We start from the raw sequence: 14735 nt of genomic DNA, 5'->3' as shown, positions 1-14735 counted from the left end.
AACTGCACCACCCAACTAACAATTTAGAGTCACAAATAAATATGCATTAGGGTGTCCCATTTTTCCCCGACCATCAAGAATTTGAGCTCCCCCGGAATCTATAGATTCATTTTGTTATTCATAAAGTTTATGCATAGTTTCAGCTCAATCCATTGTATTCTCGAGCATCGCAATGGGTTTTCAGAAATCCGATACTTTTAATACTTTGCGCTTGAAATTTCATGCGAGCATCTTGCATGCATGAAAAATCATGCAGAATTCAAACGACGATAGTTTTTATTTGCCCGCCCGAAAACATGCTCTGCAAATACTTGAGTTTTCATATATTTTAATAAGTCTATTTCTAAGACGCAAAGTCTTTAAACAATCAAAATTTAATTTATATGAAAGTTTCTAGCAAAACATGAAAGAACTATTAGTTTTTTTTTTTTTCTTGAAATTACTACTGACTATAAGGGATGATACACAAATTTAGCGTTAATTGGGACTTTACCGACCATTTCCTCTACTCTCTTAGGCTTTATGTATGAGAACTTCCCCTTAAAACGTGATGCTATTTGTCAATGACCCCTAAGGTAATTTGTACATTAGGTACGTCACGCAAGAATTAACTGTTTTTGACCCAACCTCCTCTGGTCCATGTCACACATTTTATAAGGAACCAAAAACATTTTGTATGGATCTTTGCGCTTTGCGAACGATATTCTCAGATTGAGTTGTAAAAAGGCAAAGTTCTGATTGCAGTACGTTGGTGTTAAGAAGAAACATCTAAATTAAAGCTGATGACTGAAGCAATTAATTCTCCAAAAGATTAGTACGTCCACTGAAGAAGCACACTTGACTGTTGAATAATGGTATCCTGGTACACGACCCATCACTCCAACAATTTAACATGTCTTCAGATGCTGAAAGAAAAAAAAAATATCATCAGTTGTTTGACGACGAATTCAATTATGCCACTATAAATGCCATTTCCAAAAGTCTTCTATGTCTGGCATTTTTGATTTTTGTTTTGAAATATCACCACACACTGTGTAGATTTTTCTTGCATGCAAGATGGTCGCATTCAATTTAATGCAAAGAGTATCAAAAGTTCCAGATTTCTAAAAACTCATTGCGATGCTCGAGATTACAATGGATTGAGCTGAAACTTTGCAGGAAGTATATGTATAACAAAAGGAAACTATATATTTATGGGGAGCTCAATTTTTCGATGGTCGGGGTAAAATGGGACACCCTAATATGCATGTTTAACTATTGTTTAATAATGATTGGAATGAACAAAACTTGAATCACCACTCATTTAACGCTTCTGAAGATTCTCATTCGACAAGTCAAGATTGTTTCACTAATGATCTGAACGAGACATGTTTCGTCCTATTAAAAAGCAATGTTCCACCAAACAAATGTATGTGCATAAAGAGGTATTCAAAATACGAACTGACGTTCTAGTTACTTTGCATTTCATCTATTTAGAAATGTTTAACAAAAGAGACCAACATAACGATTAATAAACACATTGTTCACCAATACATAAGCATAACAATAGCCAAATTTTCGAAAAATGGACAAAATATCCAAAGTTCATGTTGAAGGCCAAATGCATTTCTAAGTTCAAAATACTAATATGAAAAAGTTTATCAGATACAATTATAACTGATGCATTCCCGAGATGAACTAGCCCAGGGCTAAAAATCTCGTTAATAAAGATAGAAAAAAAAAAAACAAATGCATTCTCAATACTTATTAAATAGCTGTTTAGAAAATCTTCTTAGTCAGCCTCCATAAATAAAGGGATTCTTCTGTAAAACAAAAATAAACATTTAAGCTAAAAATACTGTTCCACTCAAGAAGAGTAGAAATTTGTTTGACAGAATTTGTAAAAAAATGTCAATAGGTAAAAAAAATGCTCCGCCGTCGTCGAGTTGGCTAGGCGATAACAAGAGAAATGCCGCTGCAAATGTTTGTTTACGCCCAACATTAAAATTTTCAGACTACAAATTTGGTAATTTGAACTATTATTCTTGCGAAACCCGTGATTTAACAACACATGTAATCACAAACAAAAAAATCCGGATGTTTATAACCTATGTTGCAGAACACCAATTGTCCAATTTTATCCTACAAAACGTTCATGGATACTGATCGTATTTAACCATTTGTACGACAGCAAAAAAAAATTAAGTTTATTAAGATATGCCATTACTTTCTAATTATGAACCACAAATGATTTGAATATATCCATCAAGAAGACTATTGCTATAATGTGGTTCTATCACATTAGGCTTAAGGTGAAACATCTCGGAATCCAAAGATGGCCGGCACAATGGCCGACTTGTGCCCCTACTAACGTTTTCAAAGGCACAAAACTGGAAAAATAGTTGGCAAACGGTTCTGATCTTTTTATTTTAAGCTTTCTGATTGTGCACAAAGCCAAAATAAAAAGTGCACTGTTGTTGGATGCTTCCTTAGCGAGATTTGTGTCTTTGAAGTTTGAGTGCAATTTCAGAAGTTGATTCCAAACTGTGTCACCTTAATACCATATGGTCGAAGGCCACTGGGTCGAATGCCGTTATACCTGAAGGATGATTGGTCCAAAAATGGCCGATACTTCTAATAATTCCTAAGGCGCATGAATTTTTAGATCGAACGGGCTGTTAGTTGTTAGGCCAGGGTAATTTCCCGAGCAGAAGCAAGTAACTACTGAATACCAAATTGAGGTATTCCATACCAGATAATTTTCAATACTTTCAACCTGAATGAGGTATGATTGAGCCCTGCATAAGAGGTAAAATACCTCAAATAATACCTTCTGCATGTTCTACAAATACCAAACTGATAATTAGATCAGGTATTGTAATACCTAGATAATACATCACAGGTTTTCATATAACATTGAAATTTTACAATAGTAGTTCAATACTTCCAGCAGTCCTTAATAGCTATCGAATACCAAAATAAAGTATTTTTAATCGTTTAAACATATTTTTCAAGTACCATTATAATACCAAAATGAGGTATTGACAACTGAACAATACCTAATTATAATATGGTACCAAAATATGGTATGCATAAGTTATTGCGAGTTTTTCTTTCCTACTCGGGTTGCATTACCGAGAAGCCGCCGAAATAACTTTATGGTCAAATGGGGTGTAAGTTGTTAGGTAATAATAATTGGCATAACTTAGAAGCTTACACTATACGCTGTGAAATAAAACTAGAAAGAACAGCCTTTGTTCGAAGGAGAGAAAAAACTTCTGGATGTGATAAATGGTCAAATGTGATTTTGGCCTAACGACTCTTCTGTCATACCGCAATTTGTCTTAATAGCCTTCAGCCTAACAACATTTTGCCTTACGGCCTGCTTCTGTTTAATGCATAATAGGTGAATAAAAAATACTACTCATTAATTACAATTAATTATTATAATTTGAAAATATCATACGTTGGCAACAATGATGACTTTTCAGCTTGCATTTCAAAGTGATATAACTCAGTCTTGATAGTTTATATTGACTTGAAAAAGTATCACAGTACGCGCTAACATGCATAAAGTATGCTGATACTTTTTTAGCTGTGTCAGTGCAAAACCAACTGATTTCCTTTTATTTGAAATCGTGAGATGAATTAGCAACAATCATCAACGACGCGTACAAATTTCAATGACGGCCTACTTCGCCTTAATTAAAACTGTTAACATACTGAAATTTATCATGATAATTCATTTTTTTTTTAATCATTTCATATTGCTCAGAGTTTATTGTATGAACAATAAGGCACTAGCAGGTTCTTATATCAGTTCAAGGATGGCGCAGATGGCAAGACATATCGTTAACGATGGAAAGGTCTCAAGTTCGAATCCAGTATCCAGATGATTTTTGAAGGTGGTTGTTATATCATGATAATTAAGTCACTATATGAAAAGGATTTTTTGTTTGATTTATCTTTATGCCAGACGAATAAAAACTAAACTAAAAACTTGTAAGACTTTTTAAAGCTGAACAATAAATTTGGTATTTAACGACATGATTCAATGTATCTCCAAATTTTTGTGACAGCGCCTGAACAAGGGTTGGCCAGGGAAATTATTAAAATTTTATCAAACATGATGCTGAATAAAACTGCCTTAATGGTGTTTGTTAAATGAGTGAATGTTTGTTGGGAAGGAACCAAAAGACGGAGCTTGGTAGTAGCTTCATTTTCAGTGTACAGTTTCGAGAATTCCAAACATTACAAAGTCAATAACGGCGACGGCCATGTCCTTATGGTCATCGAGAAAGGGAAGGAATGTTAGTGTGACATCCATTGTTACCAAATACCGAGTATACCTCTGTATTTTCACGGTTGTCATGGGAAGGAGTTTTTTTTAGTGGAATGGATTCAGAAGCTACAAAACCTGGATTCATCTTTATAAGTGATGTAGTGAAAAAATCATCAATAGGGTCCTAAAGCCCTGTCCCAATTTTAGGCCAAAACCACATGTTTACTATTTTTTAAGGTTTTTCGTTTGTTTAAGTCCAAAATGTTAATTTAGATTTTGTCACATTCCTTGGCTTCAACTCAAATTTTGGGTGTATTTTGTTTTCCGTGTCCCTTACGAAATGTTAGATAGGAACAACCCCAGTGGTTAAAACTTAATGCCCTGTGGTGTTTTTGTCGACTAAGCGAAGCAGGACAGTTCGGTTTTGCGTCGTCGGATAGATTTTGCTAACGGTTTCGCGCGTGTTTTCGTTGCCGGTGAATTTTTTTTCCTGTTTTGTAGCGTCTTGCTGGGTAGTGCTTCGTGAAGCCCACGCAGGACGGTTCGATTTTGCGTCGTCCGATAGGTTTTGCTCACGGTTTCGCGCGTGGTTTCGTCGCCGAAGAATTTTTTTTTCTGTTTTGGAGCGTCTTGCTGGGTAGGCATTTGGGAAGGCACAAGCAAGACGGTTTGTTTTCGGGACGCCAAGAAGTTTTGCTGTCAGTGTCAGTTTTGTGTTCAGTCGAGGATGGATTACCAACTGATGAGTTCGTTTCATGCTTGTGATAACTCATTTTTTTTTCTTGAAAGTGTAACTTTCAAGTAATATTAAAACAAACTTTGTATGGTTCGTCATTATAAGTGTCGGCATTATGCTTTTTTCTTATACAATTTCAATTTACATATATTTTTCTTTTTTTGACATTATTAAAAATTATCTTTTGAATTGTTCGACATTGTGAATGTTGACGTATTTTTTAAAACTTCTACCATATCGAGACAAAATGCACAGTAATTCTCATATGTAATTTTCAAACAAACTATGTATAGTTCGTCACTACAAGTGTTGGCATTATTCCTGTTTCATATAATTTAAAATATATACATGTAATTTTTAGTTTTCGTCATTAATAAAAATATCTTTCGAATTGTTCGACATTATAGATGTTGACGTATTTTTTAAAGACCAAAAACTTCTCGAGACAAAAATACAAAACTAGCTTTAAATATAAGTCGTATATTTCCCCCTTGTCCATGGATCGCATCATCGACCAGAGGTGACTCCCAGATTTTTTCCTCCCTCACTAATAAACACCCTTCCCGTGGTGATTGTGGAGATGCAGAGGTATTCTCGGTCTCTAGAAGCAACAATCATTACACCCTAACATTCCCTCCCCATCCCAACTAACTGTAAGGACTTGGCCGGCGCCGTTATTGATCTGCTAAAATTGCACTCCGAGAGTAAGCGGAAACTCCCATTGCTTATTCATTTGGATCGCAGTGCAATTATTACCAGTTCCGATCAATCACGCGGGAAAGCGGGAAAAATTGCTAAAGTAGTTGCAGTAACATGCTATTTCGTTTTATCAAATAATAACAACATTTCATTAAATATTTTTGGACCCTAGTGACATATATGAAGACTAAATATAATATATGTCGACACCTATGATAACGAACCTTTCAAAAATTTTGTGAACATAAAAACAGACATGTGTGTTGCGTTTTCATGTTACGGTTGATAGGTAAGTAAAGGAATGTCTGCGATATCCAATTTTATTAGGAACCGATTATTGCCGTTCTACGCATATTTGTCCTGCGGTCCATAAGGTTTGCATAGAACATGGGACAAGTAGGCGTAGAAGGGCAGTATACATTGGCATGTTCATCATCTTCACAATTATCACAGGAAGAGGTTTCTTTTAGTATAGGGAGAATTCACAAGTTACATCATATAGTTCCAGTATCCAAAACATAGCATAGCATAGCACAGACTGACTGTACATGTCAGTGGTTGCTACTCCGTGATTGATCGGAACTGGTAAGAATTGCACTAGGATCCAAATGAATGAGGGCTGAGACTTTCTGCTTACTCTTGAAGTGCACATCAAGGTGCCGGCACAGTCCTTACAGTCAGTTGAGATGTAAAGGAATGTTAGTGTGTGATTATTGCTTCTAGAGACTAAGAATACCTCTGCATTTCCACAATAATTACGGGAAGGGCGTTGATTAGTGAGAGAGCCAAAAGATCTAGGAGTCATCTTTGATCGAAAACAAGATCCTTATCCATGGAGATAAAATACGGCTCGTACTTTAAATTAGTTTTGCATTTTTGTTCCGTGATGAAAAGATACTGATAGAAGATAAAAATATGTCGACATTCACAATGTCGAACTATTCGAAGTTTATTTTCATTAATGACGAAAATAAATGGTTTGTGTATATTATAAGTATATGCAACAGGAATAAGGGTTTATGTCGATACATGCAAATACGAACCAGCCACAGTTTGTTTAAAAATTCCATGAACATAATGTTACCATGATAAAACCTTTTTATCATAAGCATGAAACGAGCTCACCAATTGACAATCCATCCAAGACTGAACACGAATATCTTTTCGCCTTCGCCCCACGCAAACAGCGATTGATGATGATTGATGCTGTCTGCAAAACATGCAGTTCAGCTTCCGCTGTCCTCTACCAATAGCAAACGAGTTCTTGGAAAGTTATCGAATCGGCTTCGTTGACGGCTGCTTAACTACGCACCAGTTAGAAAATCTACCAAAAATGCAGGGAAAATTTGGTCCGAAGGTATGACTTGCTAATTGATCTTAAAGTGGCATACAACAGTGTCGACCAAATGGAGCTATGGAGGTTAATGAATGAGAACAGCTTTCCTGGTAAGCTCACAAGACTGATAAGCACGACGAAGGATAGTGTGCAGAACTGCGTAAATATCTGAGGCGAACACTCCAGTTCATAATTGGCTCCAAAAGAATCTGCGGTCACAAAAGATTCGTTCCAGAATCAAATGTGCCATGTAAAAAAAGTTCATAATACTAGTGGTCTTCTACGGGCATGAAAGCAGTTCGAGTTTTGTACAAGAAAGCGCTGGTAACAGCGAGCTAGGTGAGTGCACAACAATTGAGTGAACGTAGGTAAGAATCAAGGATGGAGTGATGCTGCCATGAACCGAGCTTGGTGATGTAAAATGGTTGATTCAGCTTTGACTGTTCAGATATTAACTACCGTCGATGGGGGTGACAATTGGTCTGGGGGGTGAGATTGAATCAAAACGGAAATATATGATTCCAGAATTCCAGCAAATAACGCTGCTATTTCTAAAATTAATAATGTATATGTTAGTGAACAAACCATTACACATCATAAAACAAAATATGTACTTTTAAAAATAATAGTTTTTGTTAATATTAGCTTAGCTTAGCTCAGACTGACTACACATATCAATGGTTGCTATTCCGTGATTGACCGAAGTCAGTGAAAATGCACAAAGAATCAACTAGAAGTTCAGCTGGGATTGGCCATATTCTTCTTCAGTGTGCATAATTCAGTGCCTCTATTTATACAAGGTCAATAACGGCGCCGGCCACGTCCTTGCAGTCAGGTGGGATTGAGGGAAGGAATGTTAGTGTGTAACCTTTGCTATTTGGAGACCGTGTTTGCCTCTGCATCTCCACAAAGGTTACTGGGAGGAATGTTTGTTAATGGGGAGGATCGTTGGGTCATAGGATTCACTTTGATAAGCGATTAGACCACGATAAACAATGATTTGTGAGATATATACATGCTCATACGTAAATATAATTGTTCATATAATTTCTATGTAGAGGAAAATTATGCCGACACTTGAGGTGACGAACCATTCAAAGTTTGTTGAACAAATACCTAAATGTAACATTCCTACAGCTGTCAGTACGAAAGCATGTGTTTTTATATTTTACGCATTTGAAAAGAAACAAAAGACTCAATTGGTTGGGACATCATAGAACACTCTTATTCTTATGCCGACACTTACAGTGGCGAACCATCCAAAGTTTGTTGAATAAAGTGAACCTTTCGCAAGTCTACACTTGTAGTGTCGAACCATTCAAAGTTTTTTTAATTACAAAAATAAAGGTATATAAGGGGTGTTCTGAAAAAAAAAATGTTAAACATAAATAAATCATGAATCAGAGTTTGTGTCGACACTCACAGTGACGAACCATCCATAGTTTGTTGAAACATAATATTTACATCCCACCATTGTAACGATTAAATGTGCAGTCATACATATTTTATAGATTAGAAATAGTAGCATGAAACGAGCTCACCAATTGATCCATTATCCTTGACTGAGCAGCCACAATCCACTTTCAGCTTCACTCGTTTGCTCGGCTAGCACTCAGAAAAAAAAAAAATAGGCGCGCGACCCGAAAAAAAAACACGGACGACAGCTCGGGCTTTCTTGACGCACTGCCCAGGAGCAAGCGTCAAAGTCGTCGAAAGAACAAAAAGAACGAACCTATCGCGGCACTTTTTAACTTACTCCAACCGAACTCCCCGATCACGCCACTTTTTCACTTACGCGATCGACGCACGACATGTTTGATCCTGCCCTCGTCGCTCGCTCCGGCAAAAGCAAGCGTCAAGATCGAAAGATCAAACAGAACTCTAAAAATAATAGTTTTTGTTAATATCTCGATAAACTTGTAAGTTGGAACTGTACTGGGTGGAGTGTAGCATGGAAGCGTCGAAACCGATCTCGTAAAAGCGAGAATCGGAAGGAGCACGAAGAGAAGTGAATTCCAATAAACTTGTATCTGCGAGGCTAGAGTGAACGCGAGTGAATATCATCCATTATGTGTAGGTCGCACTCATTCTGTGAGTAGCCTACGTGTTGGCCTTCGGCTGTGCGGAAATCGATGGAAACGGAATTGTCAATCATCTGCCGCGCGGCAGCAAACAATTGACCGTTGGTAAGATGGGCAGTTTTCAGAGATTTTTTCTAGTGAAAAGCCGGAAGGTGGACGCAAATGCGAAAATTTTTTCCCATTTGCTTCCGCTTCGGCTATTCGAATGAAAAATTCTCTGAAAATCTTTAAAATTTGAATGTTTTTTAATGTTTTCAGATGCAAAACAAAAAATGAAAGCGAATTCCGAACTTCAAGCGTTCCTCCTGTGAGCAATTCACTCATACAGTTTTGTTTACCACCGTTTGCACAAAACTGTGTACAGTTTCCTTTGCACAGAAAATGTGCTGAACGAAAAGAGGCCAATTTTGTGCGCTCGGCACTCATTTTTGAGCGGAAGAAGTTTAGCGTGTTGAACTGACTGAGTGGATTCCCACTCACTGAATCATTCCGTGGTGTGAATTACCAGTCAGTGAACGCTCATCAGCACTCAAACCCGAATGCCATTCGAATGGAATCAAAATGTAAACAATCATTCGGTATTGCATTCGGCTGCTTTCGGCTTTCAGAATCGGAAGCGACTCAATCAGTTGCCGTTTTTTGTTTCGCTTAGTGCTTACCGAAGAAGCAGAATGGACACTGAAAGTTGAAACGTTCGGCTTGGTTAAAGAAACGGCCTTCTCGCTTCCGACTGTGCGTGGAAGCGAGTGAGGAAAACGCAATAACTGAGTGAATGATTCCCATGCTTGGTTGAAAATAGAGAAAATTTATAACATTGAAATTGATATATAAGTAGAAAGGTGAAAGTCTTTTCAATACACTTCACTCGTATTTTCCGGAATTTATTTGATTTTTCCACAAATAAATCAATTTTTTTGACACGGTGTTTTTAACATTAAAACTGGTGGTGAGATTGGGTCAGGTAAGAACGCTAGTTATTTAACAAATTTTTTCAATATGCATATTTTCCTTACAAATGGAAAAATGCTAAAGTTGTTCCAATTTTAAAACCAGACAAAAATCCTGCAGAAGCTTCTAGCTATCGTCCAATCAGTTTGCTTTCCTTCATCAGTAAACTTTTTGAAAAGGCCATTTTGAACAGAATGATGGCCCACATGAACGAAAATTCAATTTTTGCCAATGAACAGTTCGCATTCCGCCATGGACATTCGACCACTCATCAACTTTTACGTGTAACAAATTTGATCCGTTCCAACAAATCTAAAGGCTATTCTACTGGTCTTGCTCTTCTAGACATAGAAAAAGCATTCGACAGTGTTTGGCATGAAGGTTTGATTGTAAAATTAAAAAACTTTAATTTTCCAACATACATTGTTAGAATAATTCAAAGTTATCTCTCAAATCGTACACTTCAGGTTAATTATCAGAACTCCAGATCTGAAAGACTTCCTGTAAGAGCTGGTGTTCCCCAAGGCAGCATTTTGGGACCAATATTATACAATATTTTCACATCTGACTTACCTGAGTTACCTCAGCGATGTCAAAAATCCTTGTTTGCGGATGACACAGGCCTCTCCGCCAAAGGACGAAGTCTGCGTGTCATCTGTAGTCGATTGCAAAAAAAAATTTGGATATATTTTCTTCATACTTGCAAAAAAGTAAGATTTCTCCTAATGCTTCCAAAACTCAACTAATAATATTCCCACATAAACCAAAAGCTCTTTATTTGAAATCTTCAAGTAGACATGTTGTCACGATGAGAGGGGTTCCAATAAATTGGTCAGATCAAGTTAAGTATCTAGGGCTCATGCTAGATAAGAATTTAAATTTCAAAAATCACATTGAGGGCATTCAAGCCAAATGTTATAAATATGTAAAATGTCTCTATTCACTTATTAAAATAAATTAAAACTTTGTCTTAAGAACAAGCTTTTGATATTCAAACAAATTTTCAGGCCAGCCATGTTGTATGCTGTACCAATATGGACTAGCTGTTGTAATACCAGAAAGAAAGCTCTGCAGAGAATTCAAAATAAAATTCTGAGACTTCCTCCCTGGTATAGTACCAATGAGTTACATAGAATATCCAATGTTGAAACATTGGAACAAATGTCAAATAAAATAATAAATAATTTCAGGCAAAAATCGTTACAATCTTCTATTGCCACGATTAATGCGTTATATGTTTAGGTTAAGTTAGGTTAAGTATATTCGAAGCGTTTTTTTTTTCTTCTATAAGCAGGTGAAATCTACTCACCTGTAAAAAATCTGAACTGCTACGGCAAATGAAATGTAATATGTTGCTAACAAAATGTTAGTTAAATCTTAGATTTGTTTTACCAAATTAGGATGATAGTGTTGTCTAATAACACAGAACACCTAGATATAAAAAATGAATGTAATGTTTGGAATGATACTAATAAAGAAATTTAAAAAAAAGAACGCTAGTTAATGAAATCACAAGTCTACTTTTTTGACGTTGTATGATGCTGTGTGTACTCTTTCCACATTAAGATGTGTTAATTATGTTTAAATACAGCATCGTTGAAACATCAAACAAGTCTACATGTGGTTTCCGTGCATTGAATAATAATGCAAAGCATTTTGACACCTTCTCAACCAGCTCCTATTTTTTCCCATCCCAAATCATTTATTAGTATTTTAATATTAAACAGAAACATCTCGCGGAAGCATGAGAGAGTTGTTGTAAAATGAGATGGATGGATGTTGGTAATGAAAAGGTGTCTGCGTGGTCTGTGGGGATTTGAATTCTAAACTTGTAACCAGCTCAGTTTTTGGGGCACTTAGTAGCTCGGTAGCTTAGTTGGTAAAGCGCTCGATGCTAGACGAGTCCTGGGTTTAAATCCCAGCCGAGTACGTGGAATTTTTTCATAATTTCACCCATAATTTGTCCATCTTTAGCACGCGTAATGATGTTTCTTGGAGTTAAATTGCGGTAATTATTCGATAAATAACTCGTACCTATTCTTTTTTGACCCATAAATACATGAAAAATCATGAATTTGTGGATGTTCAGTCTAACAATAGAAATTTATATTTCAAATCCAGTTCATTTCAACACTTTAGTAGCCGCGAAAACCTCTCTTATAGTTTACAGCATCAGCGTGGTGGCTCTTTAGGTGTTAATCCGCGCGACAACTGGAAGGTTAAACTACAATGTAACAAACTTTTGAGTAATTACAATTTTATTCGTTGATAATGATAATGTTTTACAACGAAATGCTTATTTTATGCATTTTGCTAACCAACTAATGCTTGCCAATCAGCTGAGATGTGACTGAGAAGAACTTCACCAACAACTTCTCAACCAGTCAATGAGAGAAAACTTCAGAAGATGATGCTATATACATCATTTAGCAAAGTCACATAAACATTTAAACAGCTACGGAAACTTTACAGAACGGAAAACAGCTCTAAATGACAAACGTATGTCTTTACGTCAAACGGAAATTAACTTTTAATAGCTCAAAGTGCTTTCGTCGCGGGACACAAGCGTCAAGACATTCAACCCAGAAACCAAATGCCTAGACCTTCTTGCTCCGAAATCCATCAAAGAGGTACGAGCTTCCCCCGCATACCTACAGATGGTTTACACTCGTAGGGCAATAGTAATAATTAGAACGTCGTGTTACCAGCTCACTTCACTGTTCCTTTCGGTCGACTGGTGTCTCTTTCTTTGATTTCCTAGCAGGAAACAGACACTCCGGACCGGCTTACTCGTTTTTATCTGAATCGCTGTAGCGCATTAGAGGTTTAATGTTTTCAGACAAGTTTAATTCTAATATTTAAGTCGAGCCTCGATAAGAACTTTTTCCTCCGTTGCTGCTCTGCTTTTGCGTTACCGTTCATCGTCGGTTCACCCTGTGGCACTCATATCACTACAGTCAACCCAGAGTTGTGAATCAACTAAGGGTCTTTTCCTAGAAGAAATCATGTTGATGCTGATATTGTTTTCAATATACCTGCATAAACTACGAACTTCATGATTATTCGCAAAAAATGCCGACTTTAACAAAAATTTCAAGCGTTGTCCATCCCACAGATGTGGATCATTGAGAGAGGATGATCCTTATTATGAATCTACCCGATCCATATTATGGAACTGAAAGGTTATTTTTGTGTGTGTGTGCCGTCTGATCCATATTTGTGGATTACCCATAACTACGGGGCGCCTATATACAGAACAACGGTCGATCCCACTTTTCTTCCCGGTACAATTCGGCTGCAGTTCAGGTCAGACACGGTACACGAAAAGAGCCAAGTTGCAAAGTGGCTCCAGACAAGAGATGTAACATAAAAATTCATGAGGAAGCTCTGCGCGTAGAGAGTAGCACAACAAACAGGAAAACCCGTCGCTTACTCGCGTAATCAACCAACGAACGGCGGCCGAGGTGATAGCTCATCATTGCCGGTGTTGTCGTCGTCGTCTTCATCGCCGCCACGGTTGCTCTAGAGGAGATGATTTCAAACCAGTTATTCGTCAGACGTCTATCAAATACAGTGCGTATAACAGGTCGCGTGTGTGGAACAGTGGTTCCCGTTGCATTTATTTTGAAGGTTCAAATCATCGCTATTTAAGGCTTAAAAAAATTGACAAACTGAGACAAAACTTGTTGCTCATCTTTTATGAACACTTTCATCTTTATTAACTTCGATTTTTTTTTACAAATTGATCAATTTTGAACTTGTTTATAGTTGTCTCGGGGGAGCGAACGATGAACTGTGTAATCCAATATACTTTCTACGACAACTTTGGAGATGCAGAGGTATTCTCGATCTCTAGTAACAATGGTCAAATAAATATTAGACTCTCGAAGACCGTAAGGACGTGTCCAGCGTTGTTATTGGCTTTGAAATTTTGAGCTATCGATTTGGCAACATTGGGAATGGTTAGCCTATTCCAAATTTATCAGCATTATCCTATGGAGATTCAGAAACATTTTAAAAATCTTTCGAGAAAATTTTGAAGACTTTGACATGTTATTCATGATCTTGTACAACAAATGAAATATATTTTGAAAAATATTTTGCACATAAATATTAACTTCGAAATTTGGAATGATAATTCAAAAATGCAAATTATGAATTGGGATCCTCTGCTCGGGCTCCCAGGACAGTGGCACCTTTTTCAACCAAACCTCCCTCAAGTCCACACATGAGTGTGTCCAATGCTCAGTACACAACACATCTAGATTGGGTTGTGTAATTCGCTTTGAGAACTGCTATTTTCAAAGAAACTATTGCATCGTAGATGCATGCAGAACAGGGTGTCAGCAAAAAATGCTGGCAATTTTCGCATTGCCGAGAATAATGCCGTCGCATCCTTCTAAGTAAGAAACATCCAACAAATCATAATTTACAAATTCCGAGCAACAGGTCAGCTCCCAGCAACTGCTCCCAAAGCATGGCACCCTGTGTACATACATTAACAATTCTGTCCACGAAAATTAAATCCCAGAGCAGCACTCCATCAGAGTCACGTTGCACCAACCGTTTCGGCTTGGATGGATGTCGCACTTCCAAAGCTCTCCCGAGTGCGTGTTTTGAAGCATTCCACCTTCACGGCTCGCGACCAGCAGCCAAAACATTCCCAGCTCGTTT

This window comes from Aedes aegypti, chromosome 3 (assembly GCF_002204515.2).
Source record: "Aedes aegypti strain LVP_AGWG chromosome 3, AaegL5.0 Primary Assembly, whole genome shotgun sequence".
In the NCBI taxonomy this organism is placed as follows: Eukaryota; Metazoa; Arthropoda; class Insecta; order Diptera; family Culicidae; genus Aedes; species Aedes aegypti.
This window is presented reverse-complemented; position numbering follows the sequence as displayed.